This window comes from Schistosoma haematobium, chromosome 2, assembly GCF_000699445.3.
Source record: "Schistosoma haematobium chromosome 2, whole genome shotgun sequence".
NCBI classification, from domain to species: Eukaryota; Metazoa; Platyhelminthes; class Trematoda; order Strigeidida; family Schistosomatidae; genus Schistosoma; species Schistosoma haematobium.
Genome location: NC_067197.1, coordinates 24,462,825 through 24,477,341, shown reverse-complemented (window position 1 = coordinate 24,477,341; position 14,517 = coordinate 24,462,825). Strand labels below are relative to the sequence as shown.

Here is a 14,517-nt window from a genome sequence, read left to right as displayed (position 1 = left end):
TAAACGTTCTTAAGTCATTGCCTGGTTGAAAACTGTATGCTACCACCAAATACGAATACTGAAGCTGTTTTTCTGAAACCACGTGCACCATTCAAACTGGCTACCTTCAACGTTTACACACTTATGCAGGTCGGACAACAGATAGAACTGGCTATATCTTTGGAAAGTCTTAATATCGACGTTTGTTGCCCATCCGAGACTCGTATTCAAGACTCTGGTGAAGTGCTACAAATTCGCTCTCCATCTGTCGCTTCAAAAAGCTTGTTTTACGTGCGCTTATCCGGGGACCCTGTGGCATCTTCGTCTGGTCTTGCTGGCGTTGGTGTCACACTAAGCGCTAGAGCTGAGGCATCACTAATCGATTGGATCCCCATTAACAGTCGGTTATGTGCTGTTAGATTAGGAAGTTTCATCAGAGTGAGAAGAAATCGGCATGAGAAACGGTGTCTTTTCGTCATCTCCGCCTATGCCCCGACAGATTGCAGCCCGGATGCAATCAAGGATGAGTTTTACCACCAGTTATCTGTTCTTCTCCAGAAAGTGCGTTCGACAGATATTGTAGTACTAGCTGGAGACTTGAATGCTCAGGTCGGGCGTCTAGGCACAGAAAAGAGTCGTTTAGGTGGCCGATGGGGACTTGTTGGTCGCAGGACAGATAACGGGGACAGTCTACTGCAACTGTGCACAGACCACAACCTGTTTCTGGCTAGCACTAACTTCCGGCACAGTCATCGCCGATGTGTCACCTGGAGTCCTCCCTCTGCATCTTAAGCCTGGACTCAGATTGATCACATCGCGATCAGCTACCGCTGGCGTGATTGTGTACAAGACTGCCGCTCCTTTTGGAGTACCTATCTGGACTCTGACCATGCCTTGGTCTGCGCCAATCTTACCTTACTTTTCAGTGGCCAACGAAGTGATCGTCACCAAAGGATTTATGTCAGCAAATTGGTTGCAACTTCGGTTGCAAGCAAGTATCGAACCGAGCTAGCTTCTAGGCTAGCTATCATTCCACCGAAAAGTATAGATGAGCATTGGTTGCAGTTGCATGACACCATCAAAATGGCGAGTAAAGCCGCTTGCGACTTCGCGAAACGTTGGAGCGTGCTAATGAGCTGGAAGCAGCAGCTGCATCTGGTAATTGCCGGAAGCTCTTCCAACTCATCCGAGCCACTGGCAGCAAGAAGTCTGGTGTGAGTGAAACAATCTTCGAGGATGATGGGATGCCAATCACTAACATCCATCGACGTCTTGGACGGTGGGCGGAATTTTTCGAAGGGCAGTTCAACTGGCCTGCTGCTCCGGCAACATCGGTCAGACTGTCCTGCCCTCCATGGCCGGTGACGACTGATCCACCAAACGAGGAGGAAGTCCGCAAGGAACTCCAACTCTTGAAGCGTTACAAATCACCTGGCCCAGATGACTTACCTCCGACTCTTTTTAAAGATGGTGGTGACTTTTTGACTAAGGAATTGACGACGTTGTTTACAAACGTTTGGGAACTAGAGAGTGTGCCAACGTCATGGAATGAGTCGATAGTTGTCCCTATCTTTAAAAAGGGTTCACGTCGTTCCTGTAACAACTATCGGGGGATAAGTCTACTTCCGATTGCGTCCAAGCTATTGGCTTCCGTCATACTTCGTAGGTTGTTCAAAACCCGAGAAAGATTGACTCGCGAGGAGCAGGCTGGTTTTCGTTCTGGTCGAGGATGTATTGATCATATCTTCACCCTCCGCCAAATGTTAGAACACCGCCATACTTATCAAAGGCCAACAATCGTAGTGTTTCTTGACATCAGGGCTGCCTTCGATTCGTTGGACAGGACTGTTCTCTGGGATTGTCTACCGTACACTAATCTGTGGTCATTATTGTTCGTTTTTTCTTTTTTTTCTCCTTATACACACCCTACCTTCTTTTTTCTCTTCCCATTCTCATTATTTTGTGTGGCGCATACATATATATGGTGCCCCCTTGTACCAATATTTATGTGTTCAAATAAATAAATAAATGTAATAAACTGCACATAATCTAACATTTGAAGTGGCATTTTTTCTATTGCTCGGGTTTTATTTCCTATTTGCAGCAAAGGATTAAAACATACGAAAACTAGAAAATATCTAGGAATACTGTGTCTAAAGCGTTTAGCGTACAAGACTTATCAGTGTTTCGCGCATAAATCGGTTATCATGTATTGATTATTTTCATTTTCTGCCTCATAAGTGATATTTGCCTACTAAGTTATGCAACTGAGAGTTTTGATGCGATATGTTTTCATTTTTAGTGACTGATAACAATTGATATTACTATTTATAACTATGTTAAGCGGGTATATGATGAGGTTAAAGTTTCTCTACTCTATTGTTTGACTTATCATGCTACATCGTTTAAATAAATCCTATAGTGATATGGTACAAAACATACGTAAAGATTTATATTGTTGATGAGTGAGTCATAGACGAAATGTTACCTTTGGATATTGCTGTTGCTTAATAAACCGTAAGATATTTAGGGTTGGTGATTGTATTCATTATCCATACAACTCATCATTAAATTAAACTGTAATAATTGTAGCTCTTTAACTTGTTTAAACTATTTAAAATAAATCATTCCAGCTTCTTGTAATGTTTACTAATATCTACTAAATTGTTGTGTTTGTTATGTATAGAGTTTTCTTGAAAATTACTTTGGAATTTTTCTCCATTTTCTGTTATCTTTCATTGTTAGTCTACTTTCTTGTTTGCTTGGTGTACATTTCCCTGGGACCGGATGTGTTTTACATGCAATAAATTGTAAATTCCCAGAACCATGTAAGTTTTTATTTTTAATCAGTATCTAGTTTCTTTTTATCTGTGTTAGTTGTATAAATAGTTTGAAGCTAAATATGTTGATGCATTTAGTCGGCAGGAGACCTTTAGCCTAAATTTCATACTAATTGCTTGAAATCTTGAAAGAATTAGTGCTGTGTGTATGTTTTAAAAACACGTTACTCAGCTCCAAAGTATAAGCTCGAGAAATTTTGTTCTTTATCTCTCTCCATCATTGACTGTATCAAGGCACTTAGGGGAAAAATAAAGAAATTAGTTGGAAAGTGTAAATTACCATGTTTAATGAACTAGGATCTACCGTTTAATGCCTTAATGCATAAATATTCTTACATTGTAAGAGAAGGACCTAGAGTGCATTTATCTAGCTGTAGTGTTGAGTATTTTTAAAAAAATTTCATTTCTAATAATCATGTTTTTTAGTCAGTTTTTAGTTATATAGTTTATGTTTTTAATTACATAATTGTGGAGCGGACGACTATTTTGTTCATAATAATTCTAAGTAAAGCTTGGTAGATCAGTATAGTTCAACCAACTGATGTCGTTTTTGTGACACAGTAATAATCTAAAGAAAACAAGGAAGCCATTGACAATCTTAGGGTGTAAAACAAAGGTTACATTCTGTTTTCGGGTTTCTCAGTTGTAAACACATGCAAGCTTAAATTCTGTGACTTATTGTCAGTAGTAAACATCTTTTGCATAGTTACTTCAAACAGAAAAAGTGTTATTTGAGTTCCAGCTAATCTACCTTCATGTTTGATCGATTTTTGTTTTGGTAAATAATCAGTCATCACAAAATGGTTGTAACGTGTTGTGAATGATAGCGTGGTCGATTTAGTAATCAAGTCGGATCGATCTAAAGCATTACATCATTCTCGAGCGTTTTCCACTAACTGTTTGTCTTGATGCACAAGTTAATTAGTGATTGAATATACCTTCTCTCCTTGATACTTTTATTTTACAATATTACGAGTTGTAGTTCATTAATTTAGTAAGTGATGAACATATTAACTAGATTTTTTAGCAAATAATCTAGATACCTTACTTTTAGGTTATACTACTAAGATTTTAAGCTACTCAATTGTATCTTCTCAGTAGTGATAATATCTCTACTTTGAATAATAATAAAGAAAATTCAGCGAAGAAAATTTTCTTTCCGATGAATTCATTTACTTAAACTACACATTTGTATTTATAATTATATGGAATTAAACCGAAGGGAGGTCGAATGAAAATCTTATGCACTGCTGAGGTACTGGTAATCCACCAACTCAAGCCCGAACTTCGCATGCAAAAACAATATGTATAACCTCTCATCGTTCTTTGACCCTAATTCCCTTTTATATAGTATGTTTAGATTTTTCTCCCATTTTTATTTCACTTTTTATTTTTATTTACTATTGATTTTTTATTGGTGTTTTGTAATTTTTAACCGTAACCAGTTATTATCTTTTGACAATTTTTCATGACTATTATTCAGTCCTTATTATTATGACCTTTGTGTTTTTCGTTTCACTTCATATCTGTCAAGTGGATAATTATCTTTCATAGTTCAGACCCGTGAATTATTTCCAGCCTTATATCCTTCTCTTACCCCTTGATTTTTGCATTACCTCATTTGATAATAAGAGTCTCGAATCAATTCATGATGCAATCTTTTCTATCCTTCTATAGACATATATTTCCATATAATTATAAATACAAATGTGTAGTTTAAGTAAATGAACTCATCGGAAAGAGAATTTTCTTCGCTGAATTTTCTTTATTTTTATTCAATGACCTAATGGGTTATTTTAATTATCTCTCCTTTAATTTATTCATTCATTTGATCACAGTATTTGTTGATGAAACATGTCGAATAGAAGCTCTAGTATCTAAATTACGTGGAAGACTAGCTACTTTTGATGTAAATGCTTATGCCTACGGAAGAAATGCGGTAAATTTTTACTTTATTTTTTCGCATTATTTTGCGCTCAAGACAATAAAGTGAATTTCGAAGCTGTTCTAAATCATATATGAAGTTATCTTTTTTCGAATATTAAGCGAGTATTCATATAAATTATTTTGTGTTAACTGTAATTTATTTTCTCCTTCATTGTGTGCTATGCAGTACTTGTTCAATTCGATGTTTTTCTATCGGTTGTTCAGGAAACAAATATCTTGAAGACGTCTATAAAAATTGTATTTAGGTAAATTTATACAAAATGGTATATATGTAGCGAACAGGACTTGGCGGGGATGATCAATTTATTGTTTATAGCAAAATTACAGTGTCCTTATAAATTCTGAAAACCACACATTTAATACTTCATTTGCGCATCTTCCCTCAGTTGTCCTTTACATCCTTCATGATTGTTTCAATTCTGCTTTTATTCCAATTCTTTTCTAATTTTCTTTCGGTTCTCTTCAGTTCAATCTTCTGATGCCAGCCATCCCATTTCTGATTGGTGTTACATGCTACTTATATCTGTCGACATTAGTAACCTACACCACATATATAGTGAAATATTAATTTACTCTATACTTGAATTTGATAGATAAGGAGAATATGTTAACTTTTAAAGTTGATGTAAAAATGATTGGTTTGAAGTGTAAATAAAATTCTGAAATTCATATAATTTATTCAGTATTGAATGATTTAGAGTTATTTAATGTGAAAAACCTGTAGACGAAATTAATTCTAACTGTTGTTCAGAAAATGATTTAATTTATTTCAATCAAAGATTTGAAACACAACAAGAACACCAAGGTTTGTAGAATAAAATGAATTCGTTATTCTATTTCATGGTTTCGCATTAGCTGCATACAACCTACAACAATTATGATTATTCATATAATTATTCCCAAATGTTTAGCATACTTTAGTTTCTGAAGTTTAGATAAGTGTTCAAAACGTGACCTAAATTATAATCATTAAAGGAATAAGGATACAAAGTGGATACATATCGATCTTAACTGTGTTTATTCACACACTTTGCAAAGCTTTTTGTTGTTGCTCTGGTTTCTCAAGGAATCTGGTTGTACTGTGGTTTGAGCTACTAATGTCGACAGATATAAGTAGTATGTATTATCAACCGAAAGTGAAATGTATGGTGGAAGAAGGTTAAGAAGATCGAAGGAAAGAGAACGAGAATAGAGAATGATTGATATGAAAACGAAAGAACAATGAAGTCTGTAACGATTGATTGACATTTTGCATATGAAGTATTTACTTTATGGTTCTCAGATTTACTAAGAAATTCTGTAATTGTGTTGAAATACATTTAGTTATCATCACTGGTGTTTTCGTTCACTACAGTATGAATAATGTTAAGTTACAATGATAACAAGGAATACATAATAGAGTGAAGAAATATTTTCAATAATTTATTTTTCAGACTCTATTCTTCACATTAATAATCCTAGGATTATTTTTCTGTTTCATTAGATGAAAATTACTAAACTCTGTATAGTATAAAGGTTGCAGTTGAATTAATTAGTGTGTTATAAACTCAAAATAATAGATTTCATTTTGATTTACTTTTAAACATTAAAGAGATATCATTAAAAATGTATCGTTGGGATAGTTAAACATATAATTATGTGCAAAATAATATACGAAAGGGATTTTTGTGGATATTATAGTAATTTAATAGTTGAGATCATGTATCAATTGAAGCTAGATTATCATTGAAAACTTGGAAGCACTGGATGGCCGTTTCGTCCTATTGTGGCACTCCTCAGCATTTCGCATTCACGATCCCGCCTCACGAGATTCGAACCCAAGTTTTCCATGGTGGTCCAGCTTCAATTGACTCATGATATCAACTACTAAACTAAAATAATATGCCTTACAATGATAAATTATGATCAGTAGATGAAAATATATTCTATGAAAAATCGTATGTTAAAAATTGATTCAATGTAGGTTTTGTTGTTTCGTAATTATCTTAATGAGAGTAACAATAATCATTCATACATTCAGAAAGTATATCATTTAAAATGAAAGGGATGAATGTGTAGTTAAGAACGAGAAAAAATGACATGTTAGGGAGTATAGATGAGAATAAAAGGAAAAGCTGGTTATGTTCATGTGTTCTATTAAAATTGGTTTAAGAATACGATAACTTTATTGTTAACCAAAGTAAACTAATACATTAATGGGATCCTTTTTGAACATATAAGTCAGGTTTTTTAGAATTGATATCGATTTCTTCAGCTTTACAAAATAAGCGTTATCTTGAACTTCTTGATGAATTATTCTAAAATCGGTGTATAACTATCAAGTATCTTCTATTTTGATATCATATTCATAGTTAATTATATGGAAAAGAATGACACCATTAATAGATTTGTTAAATTTTTACTAACCATGTCAGCATGTGTTCACCAACGATCTAGAATAAGGGTCTTTAATTACGGCCAATATAACTAGCCTTACCTTAGTACTTACACTGCTAAAGACGCATAAGTGAGTCTACCGTTAGTATCTTAGCTTTGATTCACTCCTTCAGTATTGGTTTCATTGAGGAAGCGACGTGTAATTTCACAGGTTTAAAATTTGCTTCAATAAATCTATTTGGTCAATGTGTAAGAACGTTACTGGCTCTGATATTACTTTCGAAATCAAATTTTAGGCAGAGAGGTTTCTTTTCGTTTACCTCGTTTTTTGGTTCTTTTATGTATTTCTTTATGAATTATAAATTACTAATCATAAATTAATTTGTTTAAATTGATACTTAACAAAAAACCCTAAAGGTTATTAAATAATCTTTCTAGGATATTTGTAATGTGTAATTTTATGTCTACAAACTATTTTTTTATGTTTTATAGAATGTTCTCACTGGTTATTTCGATGTATTTCTAACACGTGAACAACTTTCTTTAAAGCCACCAGTTGATAATCAAATTGTCTATCATAGTGATTAATTCGTTAATGCGTTTAACCTTAAATGTACATATGTAAATATAATGCTAATAAATGAAATTATATATGTTAATGTTTATTTCGGAATAATAAAACCATATTCTTCTTAAAAAAGATCGTCTACTTTCTTTGACTGGTGGGAAAACCTGTCTGGTTGGTTGTCTTAGCTTTTGTTGGCTACATGTATCGGATTGGCTGTGTGTTCACACTGATCTTGTGTTAACTTATCATGATACTTTTTAAGATAAAAGTTAGTAATTTATCTATGCTGGAGTAATGAATCTCTCATTTATCACCATTCGCGGTTGAAAGCCAAATCAGTGATTATGAAACCAGTTTTTCTATGATTAAATGTATATCCAAAACACCATTTGATAAGAGCAATAGTTTCTACGATCCTAAAAGCCGGGATTTAATGAGTATCCCTACGTTTTAGTTCAAGGATAATTGTGCTGAACTATGGTTTGAAGGCTAGACTACTGAACTGCTGACTAATGTGTCGAAATTCTTAGTCTCTTTAAATCTAGGGATAATAAGGTATTTACATTTTTCATTTTATTGTCGATATTATGGTTTGCTGAAAAAATTTAAATGGTGTTAATTTTTAAGAAGAACCCCGAAAATGATATTCGTTTACTGAAACAGACTCAACTAACCATCCTGACAATTAGATGGGACAGGTAATATGATAAAAATCTATATTGATTAAACACTTAGTGTTTAGACTACAGTAAATTTCTTTCAAAGGAAAAATTTCAACATAATTCTTTTTGTGTAATAAACAGTCGGTTATGAAATCAAGAGGGCAACAGTTAGAACTATATTTATTTAAACATATAAACATTGGTACATGGAGGCTACAAATATATATGTGCCACACTTCGCCATTCGATCTATGTAAGGGATGAGGTACTGTCCAGGCGCCAAAACCAAAGCAGATGGTTTACTTACGAGGCCACTCCTTTAGCCTTTGACCTAAAGGTTTAATCCACCAGGCGTGGAGTAAGATTAGGAGATGCATTCCAATGGTAGCAGCTGATCAACAATAGGTTGATATGCCACTTGTTTCCTCATGATCCTGGAGCCACTGTGCACCACTGGTTTGTAATCAGAATTTTCGAACTCCCCTAGATGGATTCTCCGTACCCACCAACTTGGTTGAAGCACCAGACATTTACTTTTCGTAAACAGCACCCTTCGCGAGATCAGCAAACACATTTGTTTATCGAGATGTTCAGTATAAATAAGGTTTTAGAAAAGCAAACTCACTGAAATTAAGAGCGAATACTCTTTTATGGTAGACTTGATATATTAATTGGGAATTGTGTGATGAACATGAGTTTTATCATTCTCTAAATAAAAGTATGCACTTCTTGCCTTGAAAATCAGATAAGAATACTAGAATTATATAGTCGAATAACGGTTGATACGCTAGATAATCAACCAAAATTATTTTGTCTGTATGTTGAAGGTGTAGTCGAATGACACAACTCCAGTTAGATCATCCAAGTCTCTATTCTATAATTAAGATCATCTCCTACACACTGAAACATAACGTCAATTCAAATCATTGTAAAATAAGACTATCAGTGTTTACTAAACTCTTGATGTATTTAACGTATATGAATACTATCGTATCACAACTACTTCACACATAAAGCTAGAAAATGAATAAGTTCGTAACACTAGCATTGCAAGTCGTAAAAGATATACAGACAACCAATGATATAACATAGAACTGCTCTAACATGTATAATAATTGAGTATTGTCATGTGATACTACTTTCACTGTCCAGACAGATGTTTTAGTTCTTTTGTCGAAAGATGAATGTAGGTTTTCATCTATTTGTTTTGTGATTTATACGCAAACAGATGGATTATTATAAATGTGTTTTTGAAGATTGTTAAGTTTCATAGTTTAGATGACGGATTGATTTCAGTCAGACAACAGATGAGAACTATGATGCTCCAGACAGCTGTTTTGTCCTTGTATGTGACTACGCAACAACATGTATCCACGATCTTACAGACGATCGAATCCAAGAACTTCAAGTCTCACTGTGAGCGACTAACTTTTAGACTACTTAGCTATAATATAATTGTTTACATGTCTAACTCAGAAGAAACAAATATCTAATACCTTCTGATTTTTACTGGTTGCTCACAATCAGTCCGTAATGCAAACTATGGGATTAATTTAGAGCTAACTTGTGATTTTTTATGTATATTTATTCATTTGTTATGGTAAAATACACTCAACATTTTCATGGAGTTTTCTATGGATAATTTAAGAAGCATAGCAGCACGGATAAGGATTACTACTCCCTTTATAAATAATGATCATCAATTATTTTTAGCAATAAGGATAGTTAGCACGTTGTTATTTCATAATTCGGGGTTATTATAAATGGCTGCATACAAAACCAATTTCATTGTAATCGAATCATGTGAAAATTTAATTTTCGGAACGATGGTTGAGTTTAATAGGATTGGCTAGTGGCAGTCAAACTCCACCTGGAGCGCCCGCAGAGTTACTACCAGTCCTTGACCCGAGAAAAGAATGAGGTTTTGGGGTAGGGTTAGTAAACTCACATCGTAAAAACTCTTGCTATAAAACGCCAGCTAGAGAGAAGCATTTAAACCTTTAAAGCTGTTCACTGGACATTAAAGACTCTTTGTTTTGAAGAGTTACGACACCTCAAACTGAAAGTCAAGATTCTTCGGAAATTGTCAGGCTAGTGCCCATTTCGATAACCAGAGTCGCATTTGATGTAACTACGTGAATTCTTCAGACAATGTTGGTGATTGAGATCATTCGAATAGTGGTGAAAATGAGAAGATACAACCACATGAAAACTGGCGTCAGACAGGATGCCTACCCTTGCTTTTCCGCTTTCTGTTTGTTCGGAATTCATTTGGAACTGTGATAATCGCTTTATAGAAATGCCCTAATTTGTATCAGTATTTGAATTGCAACATAGTCATGCACATTACTATACAACTATTAGAAAAATACTTTTATTAATCCCACCAACCAGATTAGTCAAACATAATACTGAATGATCAATAATTAAATATTCAGGCATTAGGTTATAAGACACCTAACAGTATTAATCATTAGAGTTTATTGCTAAATGGTGTCGAGAAAAACGCTCATCTAGAGAGGTTAAGAAACCTTTATGATTGAACTGTTTGTATAGTTCAAGTAATCGACAATACCTGATATGTGATAACTAAAGCATAAACAGCCCTGAATTGATCATTTCTTTCTAGTTTATTTGTCCCTCTAGACAGTAATTCCATTACTACAGGTTGATATCAGCTGTACTACATCTTTGTGAATACTTTTATTATCCATTAGCATATTGGTATAGCCGTTAAATTATTTTCGCAAATATCCTGAGTATATTATTATTAGAACCGAAAACTATCAATAAAATATCTCGATCCCGATTTAATTGATGAAGTAGATTCAGATGGAATTGGATGAACTCAATCCGTATTTTTAAAACAGTCTTATTAAATTAGGACAAAATCTAGCAATGAAATCCAACAAGTACGTTTTGTCTCATTTGGTACTCGTCAGCTGAACGCCTCTCCATTCCATTATCCATGTTCACATCGAAACTTAAACCTAGTACCGCTAGCTTCAAATGCCCTACGGCTTATCCACTGAACGCTTGCAAAGAAGCATGAATTCTATTTTCAAGGCATTATATTTCCCCAGTTTTAATATTATACACTATAACTGTTTAATCTCTTCTGACACTTGTAGATCTTGAGTAGACTACTTTTACATTTACGTAACGAAAAAATTCACTAATAACTTGTTGTAACTTGTGACCTGAGTGTCATGTTAATGTATAACGTAATGATACCGCCAATTAGAGAGCAGTGAATTATCGATCGGACCAAGGACGCATAAAACACGTGGAAGCAGTCTAGAGTAATTATCGGTCCTTCTTCCTGCCTAGCCCAGCCAATTAAGTCCAGAACACCAATCTCAGCCTCTGCGATATGAATCATTTATTTCAATCATACTGGGTTTATATATCAACCAGACAGACCACAACGTACTATAAAATAGAAAACAACATTTGTACAAGAATTAGCCAAATGTGACTGTGAATATGAGAGGTAGTAATGAATAGACAGGGAATAATTCAAGAATGGTAAATCGTATAATAATAGTTCATAGATTAAAATAAAGCTCATAATAAGAGTGACATGTATATGAATAGTTTAGCTATTTAAGAGTTATACGACAAAAATATACGCATAATATTGATCCATAAATGGATCTCAAAAGTTACCATTCATTATGCTTATTAGGACCTAACATAACTAATGGTTTTATTTTGTTTAAAATAATAATTTCATTATTGAATAATTTTTTAAATTTAATTTAAAATTAAAATAAATAATGTTAGATTTGTATCAGAAGGGGGATCGTGGAGATTGTAATAATTTCAACAGTTGAGACCATGAGTCAGTTGAAGGTAGACTACCATGAGAAACCTGGAAACACTAAACGGCCGTTTCGTCCCACTGTGGGACACCTCAGCAGTGCGCATCCACGATCCCGTACCCCACAAGATTTGAACCCAGGACCTACCAGTCTCAAGCCAAGCGCTTAACCAACTAGACCACCGAGCCGGTTGGCATCCAACGGTGTTAAAGTCTAACTTTAACCAATCCATGAAGTTGCGCCACCGTACACCATTGTCTTCAGTGAGTTGATATCTCACAACAAACCTGGTTGAACTCCACTGGTAACGGCTTCTCACTAGAACTCCGGGAGTATCTCTTGAAGTCAGTCACTAGTGAGCATATGTTGATTCATATCAGAAGGGGTTTTGTGGAGAGTGTAGTAATTTTAATAGTTGAGGTCATGAGACAAGAATTCGAATCTCACGATGCAGGATCATGGATGCGCACTACTGGGGAGTCCCACAATAGGACGAAACGGCCGTCCAGTGCTTTCAGGTTTTTCATGGTGGTCTAGCTTCAATTGACTCATGATCTCATATGTTGAAATGTTAGATTTCTTTAAATTGCTTATTATATTATTCATAAATAAAATATACTATATTTCCATTTCATTAATTATTCAATTAAATAAATAATAAAATACAATTTATTCATTTTAATTTTTATATTTAACTAAACAATCAAATAGAATTTTTATTATTGAAATATTATCACTCAACCAATTCACATTATTGAACTTTGTTATAAAAGTACATAAAATTGACAGTTTCTTTCCTAGAGAAAAAGAAAAGAAAAACAAATCAAAGTCAACATATATATTTATACACTGTATAAATTGATATAATTTGATAGTGAATTATATTAATATTAGTTGTTTTTGTAAATATTTTTTTGATTATCATTTAATGGTTCAATAGTTCTTCTTCTTTCTCTTACTACCTCATTCTATATAGAAATATACAGAATAATTGAAATTTTAATCAGAAAGCGGTTTTTGTGATTGTTATAGTAATTTAATAATTGAATTCATGAGCCAATTGAAGTTAGACCACCATTGAAAACCTAGGATCACCAAACGAACATTTTGTCCTATTGTAGAACTACTCAACAATGCAAATCCATATGAGTGGAATTGTGGACACGCATTGTTGAGAAATCCCTTACTAGGATAAAACGGCCATTCGGTGCTTCTAGGTTTTCAATGGTGGTCTAACTTCAATTGATTCATGACTTCAACTATCAAATTAACTGAATTTATTCAGTAAATTTGTCTATGTATAAATGTATTGTAGTTAACAGTTAGAATAATAATAATAGATTTTTTTAAAAGTTCTTTGTTTCATTAATTTATTTGAAATTTCTGTATAGTTTGTTCTAATTTATCATAAGCTTAAGCAATGTAATTTTTAAAGAAAACCACCATGTGGTATTATGTACACATAAGGTACATAAATCAATCCAAGTAACATGAATCGTGATTAAATGTCGACATTATTAGAAGTAATTTCAATTAAAGTAAATGTGAGTATTATACTAATACATATACTTGGATTTGAAATAAAGTCTAGATCTAGATTTCCTGCATGAAATATAAGTTGTGGTGATAAATTACATTGTTTTTGGAAATGCAAAATTAGGAATAAACAAAAATACGACTGATTCCTATATAGAGCTATTTAACCGTGACTATTTACATATTCATAACTCATATCATGTGAATAAGACCTTAGTATTCAAGGAATTTATTGACCAAGTTTCAATTTAATCAACATTGAAATTTAATTATAATCATATTACCGTTTATTTACATTTATAAGGTCACATTTACGTATGTTATGTACTTACTTAATTACGTCTGTTAACCTTCGTAAAGAAGCAAGTGCCGCCCACCAGCATTCTCCATTCAACCCTGTCCTGGGCAATCCCTTCCAGTTGCTATTTTTCTTTCTCATGTCTGCTTCCAATTCTCGGCACAGAGTGTTCTTCGACCTTCCTCCTACCTGCAGGATTTTAAAATAGAGCTTGCCGCGTCATGCAGTTTTGTGGTTTCCGAAATGTATGTTCTATCCACTTCCAACGTCTTTTCCTGATTTCCTCTACAGCTGGAAGCTGGTTTGTTCTCTCCCACAGAAGGCTGTTGATGGTATCCGGCCATTTTATGTTGAGTATCTTGCGTAGACAACTATTTATAAATATTTGTACATGTTTGATGATGGTTGTAGTAGTTCTCCACGTTTCAGCTCCTTACAGTGGAACTGTGTTGACGTTCGTATTGAAGATTGTGACTTTAATATTGGT

At 33.8% G+C, this 14,517-nt stretch overlaps 1 protein-coding gene across 2 annotated transcripts in view; it reads left to right on the top strand.

Moving 5' to 3' along the window:
• The window catches only part of MS3_00006531 (uncharacterized protein), a 51,514-nt gene extending 43,622 nt beyond the window's left edge, over positions 1-7,892 (top strand). Inside the window, exons 13-15 of one of the 2 annotated variants that reach the window (XM_051214698.1) lie at positions 2,725-2,807; positions 4,658-4,758; positions 7,635-7,892. The gene's annotated coding sequence lies outside the window, so the exon portion shown is untranslated. The remainder of the gene's footprint in view (positions 1-2,724; positions 2,808-4,657; positions 4,759-7,634) is intronic. The other variant, XM_051214699.1, reaches the window with a different exon arrangement.
• The last annotated feature ends 6,625 nt before the right edge of the window (positions 7,893-14,517 follow it).